This window comes from Sarcophilus harrisii, chromosome 5 (assembly GCF_902635505.1).
Source record: "Sarcophilus harrisii chromosome 5, mSarHar1.11, whole genome shotgun sequence".
Taxonomy (NCBI): domain Eukaryota; kingdom Metazoa; phylum Chordata; class Mammalia; order Dasyuromorphia; family Dasyuridae; genus Sarcophilus; species Sarcophilus harrisii.
In genome coordinates, this window is record NC_045430.1 from 119,327,982 (window position 1) to 119,345,529 (window position 17,548).

Genomic DNA, 17,548 nt, shown 5'->3' on the forward strand with positions numbered 1-17,548 from the left:
CCTGACTCCCTCACTTGCACTCTATTGTTTTACTTAGTTGCCCAACTAGCCTAAGTACATCACTTTTATCTCATCATTTTCCTACTAAAAATCTTGTCTTCCTATTCCTCTGTATGGATTTTAGAGAGTTTTGGAATTTCCCACTACTGAACTATCCAGTCTTATTTATAACTATTCATCATTATATAGTAGAAAGTTGCTGAATCCCTAATCCTAACCCCCAAATTTAATAACCCTAAATCCAAAAGTGCTGATTCTGGTCCTATCATTAAATATGTGTCTTTAGACAAGTCATATAGATACTTATGCCTCAAAATTTCATCTGTTAAAAAAGGAGTTGATATGGAGATTAGTACTGTCTTCACAGTTAAGTTACTTCACTATACCAAGAAAATATGTTCAAAACAGAATTTATTATCTTGTCTCCACTGGAAAAAAAATCCTCTCCTTTTCTTAGCTAGCCTATTAATGGCAGCATAATTCTTTTAGTAATCCAGGTTTATAAAATTAATCATCCTCAACTCAGCTCTCTCCATCACACCCCCACTTCCAATCACTTGCCAATCTTATCAATTCTATCTCCATCACATTTCTCACATTCTTGTTTACATTTACACAGACAGCACTCAAGTGCATGCTTTAACCACTTCTTTCCAGGACATATACTAGACAAATTGATATTTCCAAACTACAGTATCAGGACAATATCAGGAAGCACCAAGGGTTCCATCATACCTTGAGGATAAAATAAAACAAGAGGGTTTGTCATTTAAAATCCTTCCCAATCAGACTCTCTCTGGCCTATCTTTTCAATGATATTGCACATTAGTTCCTCTCTTATTCTTAATACTCCAGTCAAAATAATCTCCATGGTGCTCTCCATATACAACTTTTCATTCTCTATTTTTGCCTTTGCATTGTATTCCTTAGATCCAACTTATCTTCCTTTAGAGTTCAATTAAAGGGTAAGTCTATACAAGGCCATTCCAAATAGTGTTAGAGCTATTTTATTTATTGTCATTTAGAGCTATTTTTTAAAAAATATGTGTATTCCCAGTGTCTATGCTGCTAAGTGGTATAGCGGATGGAGTGCTGGATCCGGAGTCAGACACTAACTGTGTGATCCTAAACTAGGCACTTAACTTTGCTTCAATTTTCCCATCTGTAAAACAAACTGGAGAAGAAAATGGCAACCCCTTCCAATATCTCTGCCAAGAAAACTCTAAGTGAGGTCATGAAGAATAGGACACTACTGAAATGACTGAACAATAAATTCCCAGTGTCTCGTTCAGTAAGTAGCATATACTAAGTGTAATGAATATATACATACCTTTGTGTATAACTGAATATAATATATATCATATTGTATAATTTATTATATGTTGTATATTATAATATATTGTCATATATGCATATATCACACAAAGCACATATCACCAAATCTATCATTCATTAATATAGCAGGTCCTTTTTGAGGAAATCCTTCATCCAATGCATATCAGCATCTCCTTTGAGACTTTTTGGCGGTGGTCAATTATTTTAGTAATATCCAACTCTTTATGATCCCATTTGAAGTATTCTTGTCAGAGATATTGAAGTTATTTGCCATTTTTTTATCCAGATGAGTAAACTGAGCCAAACATGGTTAAATGATTTGCCCAGGTTCACACAGCTTGTAAGCATCTGAGATCATATTTGAACTGAAAAAGATAACTCTTAAATTAAATAACTTATTATTAATTAAATTAAATAATTTAATAAAATAAATTAAATAACTTATTACTTCAGGCCTTGTACTCTATCCACTGTGTCACCTAATTGTTATGAGAAATATTCTTGTAAAGTTGCCTTGAATACTAAGAAGTTATGTAACTTGTCCAGTATCAGAAACATGCTAGCAACAGGACTTGAACCAAGATTTTTCTGACTTCAAGGCCAGCTCTTGCTTCACTAAGCCATATTAATGCCACATTATGATACAATACATATCATCTTTTATCCACTATGGCATGTTTGTACAATTGTATGTACATAGCATTGTAGTGATTTAGCTGTGTAAATGAATGTAAATATAATAGAATATAAATATCTTGAGATAAAGGATTGTTTATTTGTTTTTTTAATCTGAGTGTTTCAAGTACTTAGCTTGGTGAGTGGCATATAGTAGGTATATAAGAAATGCCAATTAAATGAATGTCTACTTTTCCATATTGAAAAAAAATCTTTATGAATATAAAATAGGAACACATTGAAAGTAGCCACAAGGGAGACTTGAATAGAAACAGGTAGGATTTCACATATAATACTATATAAGAACACATATTTGCACTTATACAATTAACTAAAAGGGAAAGGAAATAGAAAATATCATTCTGCCTATTGCTTGTTAACTGTTTGTTTGAATTTATAATTAATGGAGCAAAATTTTTCCTTAAACCCCCTCCTGAAACAATGTGTCTTCCATGCAAAAATCAAAATCAGACAGATTCCTCAAAAGGCATAATTATGAAACTAGCTTTTTTTTATTATTTTCTGTGTATTAATATTAGTTCAGTCAATCAACAAGCATTTAAGTATGCTCAAGTGCAAAGGATACAAATATAGACCAAAATGTTGTATCTTCTCTCAGTGTTCTTAAATTCTACTGGAAGAACTGTGCAAATAACCATGTACATTCAAGATATATACAGCATAATCTTAGAGGGAAGACACTGACAGTGAGATCTTGGGCATCAGAGGTGGAGTGGGGTTCAGCTGAAAAGATCAAGTGCTGAAGATGGGATTTGGGCTATCTTGGAGGAGGCCAAGGAAGTCAGGATGCATAAATGGTGAAGGAGAGTATTCCAAGCATGATGGACAGCTAATGAGAAGTTAGTGAGCTGGAAGTTGTAATATTGATAGCAAGTAGATGAGTGTAGATTACAGAGTACATAGAGATGTACATAGTTTAAGAAAAGTAGAAAGGAAGCAAGTTCTAAAGGGCTTCAAATATCAGTGTTTTCTATCTGATTCTGGAGATTATAGGAATCACTAGAGATTATGGAATAGAAAATCACTTTGACATCTAAGTTGAGAATGAATTGGAATAGGGATAGACAAGACAGAGAGACCAAATAGAAAGTTATTGCAATAGTTCAGGTATGAGGTGATAAATGACTGCACCAAAATGGTAGCTTGGTGAGTAGAAAGATAGAGGTGTTGTGAAAGTAGAAATAACAATACTTGACAATAGATTAGATAGAGAGTGTAAGTGTAAATAAGAAGTTGAAGAGCCTAGATTATTAAGAAAATAACATTTCCCTCTAAAGTAACAGAAAAGTTGGGGGGAAAGGAGGATTTGGATTTGGGGGCTTTTTCATGCTTATAGGATAGCTTAAGATGTACAAAAAGTTGTTGGTGATGCAAGATTTAAGCACAAGATATATGAGGGCTGAATATAAATCTAAGAATAGTTGAACTCATGAGAGCTAATGAATTCATCAAGCAAAAAAGGAAAGGAGGAGTAGAGAAGAAGGACCAGGAGAGAATTGAAAGGGCAAAGGGAAACCAAAAAAGGAATCAAACAAGTGTGAACACAAGGAGAAGAAATTGTCACCTAAATCTAGGTGACAATGAGAAAATTTTTAAAAAATTTTCTAGAAGGAGGGTAATATTAAATTAAATAAAGGACAAGAAGGATGAAAATTGAGAAAAGATAATAATATTTAGCAGTTAAGAGTTCACTGGTTACTTTAAAGAAAAGTTTCATTTGAATGATAAGGTGTGAAGACAGAGAGCAAAGGGTTTGGAAGCAAATGAGAGGAAAGAAAGTACAAAGGAGATGTAGGAGACTAGCCAGTGGGGATGATTGGATCGTGGGACAGGATGAGTTTTTTTTTTTTTTGGGGGGGGGGGGGAAGGAGAGGAATTGCTCTTTGGGATTTAATGATAAAAAAGGCTGAGTGAATTTATAAACCATAGAGAATAATTAGGAAAGGAAGAGATTGAAGATTAGCAAATAAGGATGATAGTAGTAGGAAAGATGGAAAAGGATAGAATGCAACCAAGGGTTTATATTGAGTTGCACCTCAGAAAGAAGAATAGATACTTCTCCATTTGAGATTGAGTTTAAGGGAAAAAGTACTGAGGAAAGATATCTGAGTGATGTGAGATGAAAAGTGAAAAAGAAACCCAACAAAAAGCTGTAATTTTTTAAGTAAAATATAAGGTGTTTTCATCATCTGAAATAGTGGGGTAAGAAAGGGATCCTTTGGGGAGCTTGAGGAGAGATTAGAATGTTTAGAAAGGGTACTGTGAGTAGGATCACAAACTGACTACTGAGTTGTAACAAGCTTGCTTTGATTCAGTGTGGCACTAGTTGGGATTATATAATATAAATTCATAATGGATCCAGTCACATTCATTATTTCTTTCAGTTCCATAAAGTATAAATAGTGAGCTGCATGATTATCAAAAGTATTTGCCACCACCATAAAATATTACCAGAAAAAGCATCCAAATGAACAAGGAAATATATAATAATAAATAGTATGCTCCTACATAAATTCCTGTTTTCAGATGAAATTGTGTCAATTTTATACAATCTCAGAATATTGAAGAGTGTCTCCCTAATGATATTTATAATCTCTCAAAAGTGTTCAATCTGATTATTCCTATAATAAAGTATTTAGTATCTTAAAAGTATTTAAATATATTAAATATAATATTAAGTCACCCACTATAGGCCATACAATGTGCATGGCTCTAAGGATAGAACTACTAAGAATAAGCAACACCTATCAAGAGTATGAAATAGGATGAATAACCCATCAGTACCTAAATCTTGAACATATATTGCACATGGAAAATGGACTAAGTTCATATTTGAAAAGGAGTAGGAAAGGAGATAGCTTTGGAAAAATTGCACAATATTTTGTAATGATCCTGAGTTTCTCCCTGAAACAAAGGGTTTTTTTTTGTTTTAAACATCAATATTCTTTCAGTGATACAGTATGGCCTTGATTCATGGAACACTATAATCTCTAAAGAATTATGGCTATAGGTCACCCAAGAGGCAATGGAGACATACAAGGCTTGCATGAGTAAGCTGCAAATATTACCAAAAGAAAAATAGCACAAGAACGGTGATATATAGGATATGATCAGAGAACTATATGACTAGAAAAGAAGATGATCAAATCTGGGGCAACTAATTCATTTTAAAACTCTTATTACAAAATTCACAGAATTTCAGAGTAGGAAACAATTTCAGAATTAACTCAATACTTAACAATGTATTCTCTCTACAAGACAACCAACAAGTGGTCATCTAACTTTAGTTTAAGGGGGAAACCCATTATTTCGTAAGCCAGTTTATTCCACTTTTAGAAAGTTCTAATTGTTAGGAAGGTTTTCTTTACATCAAGCTTAAATCTAACTCTTTACCACTTCTCATTATTACTTTGGAACAAAACAAGGTAAGCATAATCCTTCTTCTACATTATAGTCTTTCAAAATACTTTAAGGTAGCTATCCTGCCCCTACTAAGTCTTCTCCTCTCTAGCAACATTGGTAGGAGTTAGTTATTGGAAAGGAAATGTCTAGATTGTGCTACTGGATGATAGTAAACCTTAATGAAGTAACACAGTGTGGCCCTTGGATAACATGAAGACCCAGAAAATCTAGAAGGCTACTAAACAAAAGAAAAAGGCATACTGAAGATCAATTCTTCTTACATCACAATTTTGTCTAAGGCTGGTCCTTTACCCTTTTAAAGGTGGGGGAAATTAAAGTTTAGAAAAGCTAAATAAGCTTGCCCCCAAAGTCACATTATGACCTCCCTCAAATTATGGTTCATGACCCCTACATTTCAACATTATTCTATAACCTTAAGATACACATCACCCTTCAGTAGCTCAGTAGTTTTTAATCATCATATTTGTTGTTTTTAAGGTTCTGCTGCTTTACATTTTAATAACACTTTTTAAAAATTATTTTGAGGATTAGCACTCAAAACTTAATTGAACAACAAACTATCACCTCCATATCTTAAACCCTGCTGATGAATAGGAGACATGGGCTACTATTTATTTTACGTCATACCTAGGGTAAAAAACACTCTCAAATATAAGAAAGTTACCGTGCCAATTCTCCTACCATCTCCAGATGAAAAATGGAATAATGCACGTATCATAATTTGATTAAGTACCATAATCCTTTAACTCAGTCACTGAATTGAGACAATTATCAATTTTATTCAGAGTTATCTAAGTAGTTTAGTGTGGCATTTTTAAAATAAACCAAAATGCTGTTTTTAAGAGAAGTTTCAAAATACAAATCATTAACACGTGCAAATCAAATGTAGACAATTTACCAATGAAGTTTTAAAACAACATATGAACCAAAAATTAATTTTCATTATATTAATCATCTAAAGTCCAAGATCAGAATCTTCTTTTTGTGCTTAAAGTACTTAAAGTGAATTCTTCCTTTCAATAACAAAACCCTAAAATAAGGCCTAGGCAATTATGTATTTCAAGTCACTTTCAAAATTCTTATCATAACATAATCTAATTCATGAATAAGTAGGTATAAGAAGTATAGTGATGATTATGACAATACTTAATATCAAACAGGTATAGTTAGAAAAATGAATTTTGTTTTATTTTAAAAATACATTCTATTTGAAATTCAGTGCATTTGGGGGATAGTCTATTCTGAACAATTTCATTCTATAGGGAACCATTACATGCTTATACAATCTGAATAAACTTAATCAGGTTATTCTGACTTGTTCAAATGTGAACATGAATTTTTTTAAAAGTGTGATTAGGCTTATTTTATAAGCATTGCACTGTGTTTCTAATTTGCCTTATGGGAAAATATTGAACCATTCAAGCTTATTTTTATACTTCTGACCAATATGCGGAAAAATTTTAAATCCCATCCCTTTCAGCCCTTATCCCACACAAGGAATAAGACAAAGACATAATTTACCAAAAACACTATAAACTTTTTTCATTATCTTATATTTACTCCCATATATTCTGTAAAGATAGCATCTTAATATACATAAATTTATTTTAACATTTGACAAAACCATATATCAGACTAAACAGGATATGCATTCATGCATATATAAAGTAAAACTAAGTTAACTTAAAATAACCCCTGGATCTAAAATGCCAGGTTATTTACAAACATGTTTGAGAGTTTTCAATTCTGTATATGGCATACCACTCGACCAGAACAGTTTAAACTCAACAACAGAATTAATACATGAATTCCATATGAAATGAAACTAGATTTTTTAAGTTTTCTTGTTTAGGTCAGATTAAGCTACATTGTCCATTCACAAAGGAGAGCCAACTAGAAAGAAAGAAAAATTCCTGCTATTTTTTTTTTTTTTATAAGGCTGTTACAAGAGCTTACCATTACATGGGGAATTTGGGGGAGGGGGATCAGAGAGCATGGGCAGAGTAGAATAATTTCAAGCAAAGAAGTTGCTACATGATTATCACAAATAATTAAATAATTGTGCCCATTCTTTCCCACCCCCAAAATTAAATGTTTTTAACCATCTCATGTGATGAAAGATCTATCTTTTAAGGGAAAAAAAAGAAATTTCTATTAGAATAAAGGTTTAGGACCATTGCTTCAATTATAAATTGTTATAAATGCAGTTTGTGATTTTTATCTTGTATATTTCTGATAAATAAACAGATGATGACATAATTTGTAAAAGAACTTTCCAAAGATGCTTAAGAAAACATAACTTCCATGAAAGTATTTATGATTTTAAATCATTGTGGCTGAATTTATGAGAGCTATATTTAAGTCCAGAAGAAGCACCGCCAAAAAACTTTGTTCTATGCATCTGCAATCGAGACTGGATTCCTTCATTATCAGAGCTGACAGCAGTCTACACACAACTGAATTCCTTTACAATTAGACAGATCAAAATCCAGCAACTCTGAAAATGCTCTTAAAAAGCTCCCTCATTTTCAAGGTTATGAAATTAAAATTTAAAGACAATTTAACATATTTCAAAAAACCACCTCTCTCTTAGCTAAATCTCTCTTTGCAATCAAGGTTTTTTTCTCTAATCCTGATCAAAACCTCTTCCTTGCTTTCCTAATTGAAATGTCCAATGCCTACAAATCTCCCACGCCTTTACTTCATTGGCCTGTTTTGTTTGTGTGGGCTATTTTTTTTTTTAAAGGATGCGAAGAGTCATTATTTATGAGCAGTAAGGAAACAAATCACTCTGTCTAGTCCTCTTGCAGATTCCCACACTTATTACCCCCAATCCCACAGATTTCCTCTAGTCCTGCCTTTGCAAAAAGTACAGTGCTGAGACTGAAAGCAGTCCCTGGGGAAATCTGACCATGCCCTTCTTGACGAATTGTTATAGATATTCTAGAATCTAAGTTGAGTTAAAACAAGTCTTGAAACTTTTCTTAAAAGACAGGGTTGACTCCCACCATTAGACCTTGGAAGAAATGGGGAAAGAGGTTATACAGATTTAGAGAATTCTCATTTTGACCTGCTTTAGTTTAGAAGGAAAGATTAAAATGATTAACATTTTGAACTTAATTCATGCTGGGGAACTATTTCAAGACACTTCGAAAGTGCAAATCTTACTCGGAAAATACTTATTTTATATACTTCTTAGGATAATAATTATTTTTGTTGTTCTCATTATTTTAAAATACAATCGGTTCTTCTAACGGGCTTTGGATGAATTCTAGCCAAGTGGATCAATAATCTAAAAACTGCAGCTAGCATTCTCAAACATTTCCAAACACAAGTTTGGAATTGGTCTCAATGCTGTAACCTCTTTTTCCCTTCCTCTTATTATTTTTTTAAAGCCCCGAAGTATAAGGGAGTCTTCCTAAATCATATCTTAAAGTGACACAAACACGTGAGTGCTTTTCACTTTGCACACATACTCAGAAAGTAGTTGCAATTAAAATAATTTAAAGCTTCCTGTCTCAAGAGAGTTCAATAATGAAGGATGAGCTATGTCCCTCATTTGCGAAGAGGGAGGGCGATGGCGGAGAAAAGAAAAGTGAAAAAGAAAGGTTGGGGCTAGGGGAAAAGAGGGGCACTTAAACTCGAAGAAGGGTGGGGAGTAGAAGGCTTTGTCCAACTTTGAGGGTGTGCCCCCTGACGTGTCGGAGATGGACAAAAAAAAATCAGATGGCCCAAAATACGGTCCACCACATCACCACCACCAGCGCCCCTGATAAAAGACAAGCCTCTCAACGAAAATATAAAGTTATCTAATTTTCTAGGCTGGATTGACGCATACGCTGAAGCATCCCACTGGGCAGCTGTCCCTGATGATGACATTAAGGTTTAAAGCCTCCAGATGCCCCCCTTTCGCCTCCTCCCTTACCCTCAACTCAATCCCCCTCCTATAAAGCACTTCATGAAACTCCGATCCCCACCCCCCTCTTCCTACACCCCCCCCCCCTCCCAGCCCGCTTCCTTTTCCTTATTCTCCAGCTGGAGCTGAAAATGAGTGCTGAGTGGAGAGCACTGTGAACAGCAGAGGGAAGCTCTTCTGCTTTGGATATCTGCCCACAACAATATCTGTACGAACAACAAAGTTAAAATGATTAGATTCAGGCACCTTACCCGGTCTCTTTAAAGTCTCCTCTTGCGTGGGATGCAAAGTGGAACAGTGATGGGCTGGGGGGAAACAAGAGGAGATTGGAGATGGATTTTGGTAGATCGCCTTTTTCCCCCGTGTGTCTATGTGTGTATGTGTGTGTGTGTGTATGAGAGAGAGAGAGTGTGTGTGTATGTCTCTCCCTCTGTCTCTCTCGCTCGCTCACTCTTTCTGTGTTGCTCTCAAGGACGAGGTGAAATCCCTTTGCTGGTCATGAGGCGGCTTCAGAGACAAACAACACAATGCGAGTGCAAATAACAAAGGCAAAAAGACACTGGAAACAATGGGGGAGGAGAGGGCAGCCGCACCAGCTCTCTGTACACTCGCCAGTCACCTCAACACACGCTGGAGAGGTGGTGCGCGGGGGGAGGGAAGGAGGGGAAGGGAAAGGGGAAGGGGGGGGGGGACTCCCTCTCTCACTTCAGATCTCTTCTGATGTTTCTTAAACAAACCCTGACCTCCTTATTGGAGCTCTTTCCCCCGTCTCCCTCTTAGTCTGGCCAAATAAGAGAGAGAGAGAGAGAGAGAGAGAGAGAGAGAGAGAGAGAGAGAGAGAGAGAGAGAGAGAGAGAGAGAGAGTTTTCTCTATCTGCTGCAGAGTAACTAGATTGTAAAATAACATAGTGATTACTAACACGGTGTAGGAATTTTTAAAAAATCTGTCTGATACTTAAAGGAGCAATAAAATAAAATCACAGGAGTGCAAAAGAGTTATGAATATAAGAATATATCTAGATAGCTATATCTCGATTCCAATGCACCTATAAATATGCATGGATGTTTAATCAAGTCCCCTTTGTCAACTTCTTCCCCGCGCAGAAATCCTCGCTCATGGCTGTGAAATCATTACCTGATCTCCTTCCAGGAGCCCCTCTCTCAATCTGCCAACAGTAAACATCGCTCTGTGTGTATATGTATGTGTCTGTGTGTCTCTGTGTGTGTCCCCACAAAACCTTCCGTAAGGGGAGCAGTTGTCTGCTGGGTGCAAAGGCTGAAAGAAGGAAAGGGTTTGATTTTTTTAGAAAGATCACTGCAGCCAGTCTCTGGGGATCTTTCTCCTGATCTCTCTTGTCTTCTTACTCCGTCTCCTTCCCCCGACAGATCCCACCAAAGAGCAGCTATTGTTTACAATTCATGTCTATCTACTAAATCAAAAAAAAAAAAAAAAAAAAAGTTTTGAAGCTATTCCATCTCCGCCTTTGGGGGAGTTCGGTTAGTTTTTATTTGTTGTGGGTGGATTAAGCACAACAAATCAATGCGTTAGACCCAGCGGATGTTTTTGAAGGATACATACGGGTCCGTACCTGACTTCAAACTCTTCAAAATGAAGCACTTACCTTGCAAAAACAGTGTTAAATCAGAGGTTTGCCCCAATAGATACAAGCTCTTTTTGAGAGAGAGAGAGAGAGAGAACGCTCAAAGGAGTCCTTTACAAACTTACATTATCATCAGAAAACCCTTAGGTAATGCGCTGAGTATAAACTGTTTGAGTTGATTAAAGTATGTGCTGACTCTGAAGGGAGCAGCATATACTACACGCTGAATCCTTGCAGCTCTATATCTTTTAATCTTACTTTTCATTGACTTACAGAAGCTGCTAATTTTTCCCAAGAAATAAAAAAAGTCCCATTTAATCTCATGCCCTATACAAGGAAGAAGAAATCTTCGCAAATTTAAACTCCTAGAGCTAGTGTACAGAAGGATACAGGGGAGGACTAAGGGATAGGTGACACAGAAAGGGGGAGAATGGGTCTAGAAAGGGAAAAAAATAAATTCTGTGCTTTAGATTTTTTTTCTCATTGATCTCTCTTTCTACTAGTTGTCCTCACTGATTTAAATGTTCCTTTCCCCCCCTTTCTTAAATTTTCTTCAAAAGCTCATCTATTGACTGCAGTCATGTCTGCGCATTATCATTTCCCAGAGTGCAACATCACCAAGAGATCAATGACCACATACTGTTTTGTCTTAATCCTGCTTGGAATGGAATAGCACTTAAGAAGGGTAAGAGGGATATTTTTAAGAGCATGCATGTATGTATGGTTTCTCAGACTTTTGTTGTTGGATTTAAAACTTCAGTTGGTAGGCAAATACATTTCCTGAACAAATGCAACACATATTACTCATTCATATTACATTCACCAAGAAAAGTGATACATCCTTTCTCTCTACAACACCACCCCATATCTATTAGTTTCTGGAGGTGGATTGCTAATACCTGAGACTTTGCACTTGGTGGGTATGATGATATAGCTGTCCCACTGGGGTATTTGATGATTGATTATTTGTTAGATGTTTTCTAAAAATAGTTAGACACCTTTACTTGGAACAAAAAGTGAGAAATGCAAATCTGAATGCACAAGTCAATTTAAAAAAAAAAAAAAGAAGTTTAAGCACAGTTAATTAATATTCACTTTCAAAGAGAAAAGCTTCCTCTTCCATAAATATCTGTGGTATAAAGTCCAGTAAACAACAGAAAGATCAAGTAAGTTCAGAGCATTCATGGTGATGCTAAATCATTATCTACCTGGAATTCATGAGTACCATCATAATCATGCTCTGTTTTCATGTCACTTTGCATATGGCATTTGTAATATGCATTCTAAATTTTATTATGTTTTCTTAATTGTTTAATAACTGCAATTGCAGATAATAAAATCCAAACTGCTGGGTCAGTGTGGCCTCACAAACTCTGAAGAGACTCCTATGTATTTGGGCATGGAACTATCTATGTTTTTCTTCACTTACAGGTCTGAGCTATTTGCAAATATGATCTAAGAAGACAAGAATAATTGTCTTGAATTTCCTCCAAGAAAATGCTACTTTGATGCTTCATCATAGCCTTGAGATGATCCTAGGTTCTTCAAGCTTTGGCACTGGAACACATTCTATGGCAAATAGACAAAAATTTTAAAAACAACATAAAAAAAGAAGTTTCTAAGTATTTGCATAAGGATGAACTGTGTATTTTTGATGAAAGAACAACTTAGCTAAATTTGGAGAAATTGATCACCAAAAGTTTGTCCATCAGCTCAGAAAGATGATCACAGTACGGGTACTAGAAAATACTATATTCAAGTAAAGAGAGATCAGTAGAGGAAATATCGATATTAACAAAATCAAAGAACCTTGAGGTTTTGAAGTAACTCAAATTTTAATTTTACTTTCCTGCTAAGGTAGTGGCTCTTAACTCTTTTTGTGACATGAATGTCTTTGGCAATCTGGTGAAGCCTATGAATCTTTCTCAGAATAATGAGATACATTACAATAAAAATTGTTGTGTGTGGATTAAGCACAACAAATCAATGCGTTAGACCCAGCAGATGTTTTTGAAGGATACATACGGGTCCGTGCCTGACTTCAAACTCTTCAAAATGAAGCACTTACCTAGCAAAAACAGTGTTAAATCAGAGGTTTGCCCCAGTAAATACAAGTTCTTTTTGAGAGAGAGAGAGAGAGAGAGAGAGAGAGAGAGAGAGAGAGAGAGAACACTGTACAATAAAATACATATGACTACAAAGGAAAATAATCTCATTGATGTGCAATTATCAAAATGTTTTTCTGAACCAATTTCAAAGACTTCTGGCTAAGAGCTCATGTTCTAATCATTCTCAAGTATATATTATATGTACATTCTCACAACCACACACACACACACACACACACACACACACATACTTCATCACAAAAAAATCCCTATTATAAGCCCTTTTTAAAATGAGAACAAAAAATAAAATAAAATAAAGCCTCTTCATCAATCCCCAGATACAATTCCATTCAGAAAATGTGAGTTGTGAGAGGTAGAGATGCACAATTATTGTTTCTTGGAGAAAAATCTTGATGAAGTGGATAAAGAGCCAATCTCCATGCCACAAAGATTGAGATTCTAGATCTGCCTTTGGCAAATTATGGAACCCCAGACAAGGCCATTAGTCTCTTAGCCCTCTAGGCAACTTTATAAGACTTTAAGTTGCAGAGAAGCCACAAAACTGAATTGGTGGGTTTTTTAGATGGGAATTGGGTTCTCCTGGAAGTTACTCATGTCAGTGAAATCATAGGTCTAATCCCTTTTCCTGTTCCTTAAAAAAAAAAAAAAATGCAAAGTAACGTGTAGTCTATCTATAAGATAGAATATTTGATTTTTTTAAATTATGGGAATAAGCATTATTAAGAGCTTCTTATGTACTAGACCCTGTGATAAGTTGTTCATCCTTCACTTTCAAAGAAGACCAATGACAACACAAGGAGCTATCTTAACTTGTGCATGAATTAGATTTAAGTGAAGCAGAGTTACATAGTTATCAATATCATTCTCTTCCAGAGCCATCAAAGTCCAGTGACAAAACAAAAGTCGGGATGACTGGCCGTGACCCAGGGTACAGTGGATGACCTTGGCATCTTCATGGTCTGGTGAAGTTCTATGTGCTCCACCTCACTTGCTTCAGCCATCTTTGTGGTCATTGGAATAAATTGCTTCATCTGCCCATTTGACATCTCCATATGTTTGGTAGACATCCCCATAACTCATCAAAGGTTTGAGACCTGTCAGTTATCCTCAACCTGATTTAGTCTGTCTAACCAGACAGTTTTAACAGGTTATGACTACTTTGTATGCTACAGCTTCTTGGAACCACAGGTGAGAACTAACTGAAAGGTGGACATCAAAGTCTTGAAAAGAACTGAAAAAGTCCTCACACCAGAAATTCTAGTCCTCCATGAACAGTACTTTTACTAGTTCTATCTCATTTGATTCTCACAGTAAGCCTGTGAGATATATGCTATTAAACAGTTTCATTTTACAATTGAGGAAACTGAAGCAGAGGTTACTTTCTCTGGGTTAAACAACTAGTATGTGTCTGATGTGGGAGTTGAACTCAGTTTTTTCTATCTCCAGAACTAGAATTCAATCCATTATGCTAGCTAGCTGCTTCTAAATCAATTCATTAACTACTATTTTTGCCATTTAATACATTTTAAAGTGCATAATTTTCTATATTTTATACCCTGAGTGTCTATTCAAGGACCAATTCAAGATCATGGAATTTAGAGATGGAAGACTACCATTTGTTTTATAGGTGAGGAAAGAGGTTCAGAGAACTTTAGTGACTAATTACTGATTGGTAATGCCTAGTAGGTGTTAGAGGTGGCACTAAAATTCAACCTGCAACGAAATCCCATGCTCTTTCTACTAAACCACACTGCCTCTGAATGAATGATAATGCTTACTTAACTGCCAAAATTCATAACTTTCCCATTCTCCTAGACTTATCTTGGTACTATTATTTTCTGTCAATTTGGTCTGAACCTAGTCCTAAGTCTGTGTTATGGAGCTTAGTGATTATTTGTTCCAAATTCTCTTTTTATGGAAGAATAAACTGAGAGCCATAAAAAGTAAATGATTTACTCTAAGTCACAGAGACAGTAAATAGTACAGTCAGCATCTCAAGCCTGTAGTCATTTTTATCCCAATGGCACTAATTGTATCTGGGCTTCTCTATAAATCTACTAAGTTAGCATGGATTTTTGTCTATACTTGACTCATTTGAAGCTACCAATCCTGAATATCTATGATTGGAATTGATGAAGTACACATTCTGCAGCAAGTACACATGTGCCAGTCTGAGAGGAGCCAGCAACACAAAGAGTAGGGTTCATAAGTACCATCTTGGGGTCTTTTGGAATTGGCTCTTGGATCATGATTTCAACAGGACATAAACCATGGGAAGTAATCCTAAAGACTGGAAAAAGAACAGATAATTTTAGGATAAGGAAATAATGAGTAGGACTGAGATAGGAAGCAGAACAAGGATAGTCATGGGTCTATTAATTAGAAGCAACTGGGGCAGAGTGGGAAAAAATGTGGAAAGCAAAGGAAACTTGACTTTTAGCCTTTGCCAAATAGTCTGGACTCATAGAAGTAGGAACCCAATAGATTAGGGTGTACCACATACATTATCAAATCTTTCCATTTCTATTACTATATCTTTTATTTTCATTTTCTCACTATTTATATAGCAACTATCTTAATTCAGACCTTCATCTCCTCTCACTTGGACAGTAGTAATGGCTTCCTAATTGATCTCACTTCTTTTCCCCAATTCTTCTTCTAGGTTTTCCTTAAGTACAAGTTTGTCAATATCTCTTCTTTATTTGACAAATTCCAGTGGCTTACTATTAGGAGGACTTTGCTAGCCTAGTGGATAGAACATTGGACTTAGAGTAAGCATAATTTGAGAGTAACTCCTGCTTCAGACACTTATTAGCTATAGATCTTAAGACATTTGCCCTTTCAACCTCAATTTCCTCATCCATAAAATAGGGCTAAAATAGTTCCTTAGATTAAAGGGTTGCTGTGGAAATCAATGAGAGAAAATTTGCAAAATACCTTGCAAACTTTAAAGCATTATCAATAAATAAGTATTTATTAAGCCTGCCATGTGCCATACATAGTTCTAGGATCTAGGAAATAGTCACAAAGAGAATAAATGATGTGATGGCTATTATCTCTATATAAATATTAGCTTTCATTGCTTCTGGAATAAAATACAAAATCTTCATTTAACTAATTTAAAGTTCTACACAAAAAATTCCAAACCATTTTTCCAACTTCATTATATATTATTACCCATTCCATAATACAATCATGACAAACTTACACCTTATTTCTCACACATAGCATTTTTATTCTCCCATCTCTGTATTTTCATACTCATCTTCCCCTCATGCTGCAATAATCCTTTACCGCTTTAAAAATAAAGCTTTTCCTATTTCCTTAATTCTTATTGCCCTCTGTCCTTAACAACTATCATAATTATATCTTATTTATTTTGTATTTGTACTATACACTCTCTCTCTCTCTCTCTCTCTCTCTCTCTCTCTATATATATATATATATATATATATATATGTATGTATACGTATATATATATATATATATATATATATATATATATATGTACTTGGGAGTAGCAACTGCTTTGTTGCATATATTTATTTAGTTGTTTGATTATTTATTTATTCACACATTTGTTTGTTTTTGTCTTCATCTACCCTGTACCTAGCACAAGACCCGAAATATGGAAGGCACTTAAAACACTTGTTGAAGGATGTATTAATTCAGGTAAATTTCAGTTCTTTCATTAAATGGGAGATTTAAATTTACCGTATTTAGACCATTACCATTGTCTATTAGATAATTTTCAAATTCTTGAGAGAATTAAAGCAATAGTATCAATATAATATATTGCAATTTTTCAATATTCTAAAATAGGACTTCTCCAACTTTTTTCACTCATAACCCCTGAAAATTTTTTACATGACCCTGGGTTTATAAGTATATAAAATAGGAACACAAATCAAACATGTACTGATAATAAATCATAATTTCATGACCCCCAAATTCATTTATGAGATCCCCATATGGGTTTGGAACTCATAATTTAAAAAAAAAAAGAGGTGGCTCTGCCTTGTGGGGAGAGCAAGAGATAACAAACAGATGGGTATGGTCATTGATATATTGGCATTCACATAATGTTAAAAGATCTAGAGGAATTTCTCTAAAATGCTGTGTGAATGCCCAGGACGTGGACTATATTTATACAAGATGAGGATGTATAAATAGACCAGTGAAATTATAGATCTAGCAAAATATTGAAATATATAATGGCATTTGTATCTCATTTGATCTTCATAATAGCACTCTGAGATAGGTAGAGCTTCTATTATCATTCTAATTTTTTTTTAACATTAAGAAAACAAGTTCAATGAGCTAAATGCACAGATCTAAAACCTACAGAGGATAGGATTGTAAGTAGAATTATTTAATGTTATGGCCCAGAACTCTGAACTTGAAACAAAGGATTCTTACAAGGTACTGTCAGTAGAATTGAAAGAGAC

General features: G+C 35.0%; 1 long non-coding RNA gene across 1 annotated transcript in view; it reads right to left on the minus strand.

Moving 5' to 3' along the window:
* The window catches only part of LOC116419288, a 247,324-nt gene extending 237,151 nt beyond the window's left edge, over window positions 1–10,173 (minus strand). The window contains exon 1 of the long non-coding RNA XR_004229556.1: window positions 9,622–10,173. This is a non-coding gene — a long non-coding RNA (uncharacterized LOC116419288). The remainder of the gene's footprint in view (window positions 1–9,621) is intronic.
* Between the last annotated feature and the right edge of the window lie 7,375 nt (window positions 10,174–17,548).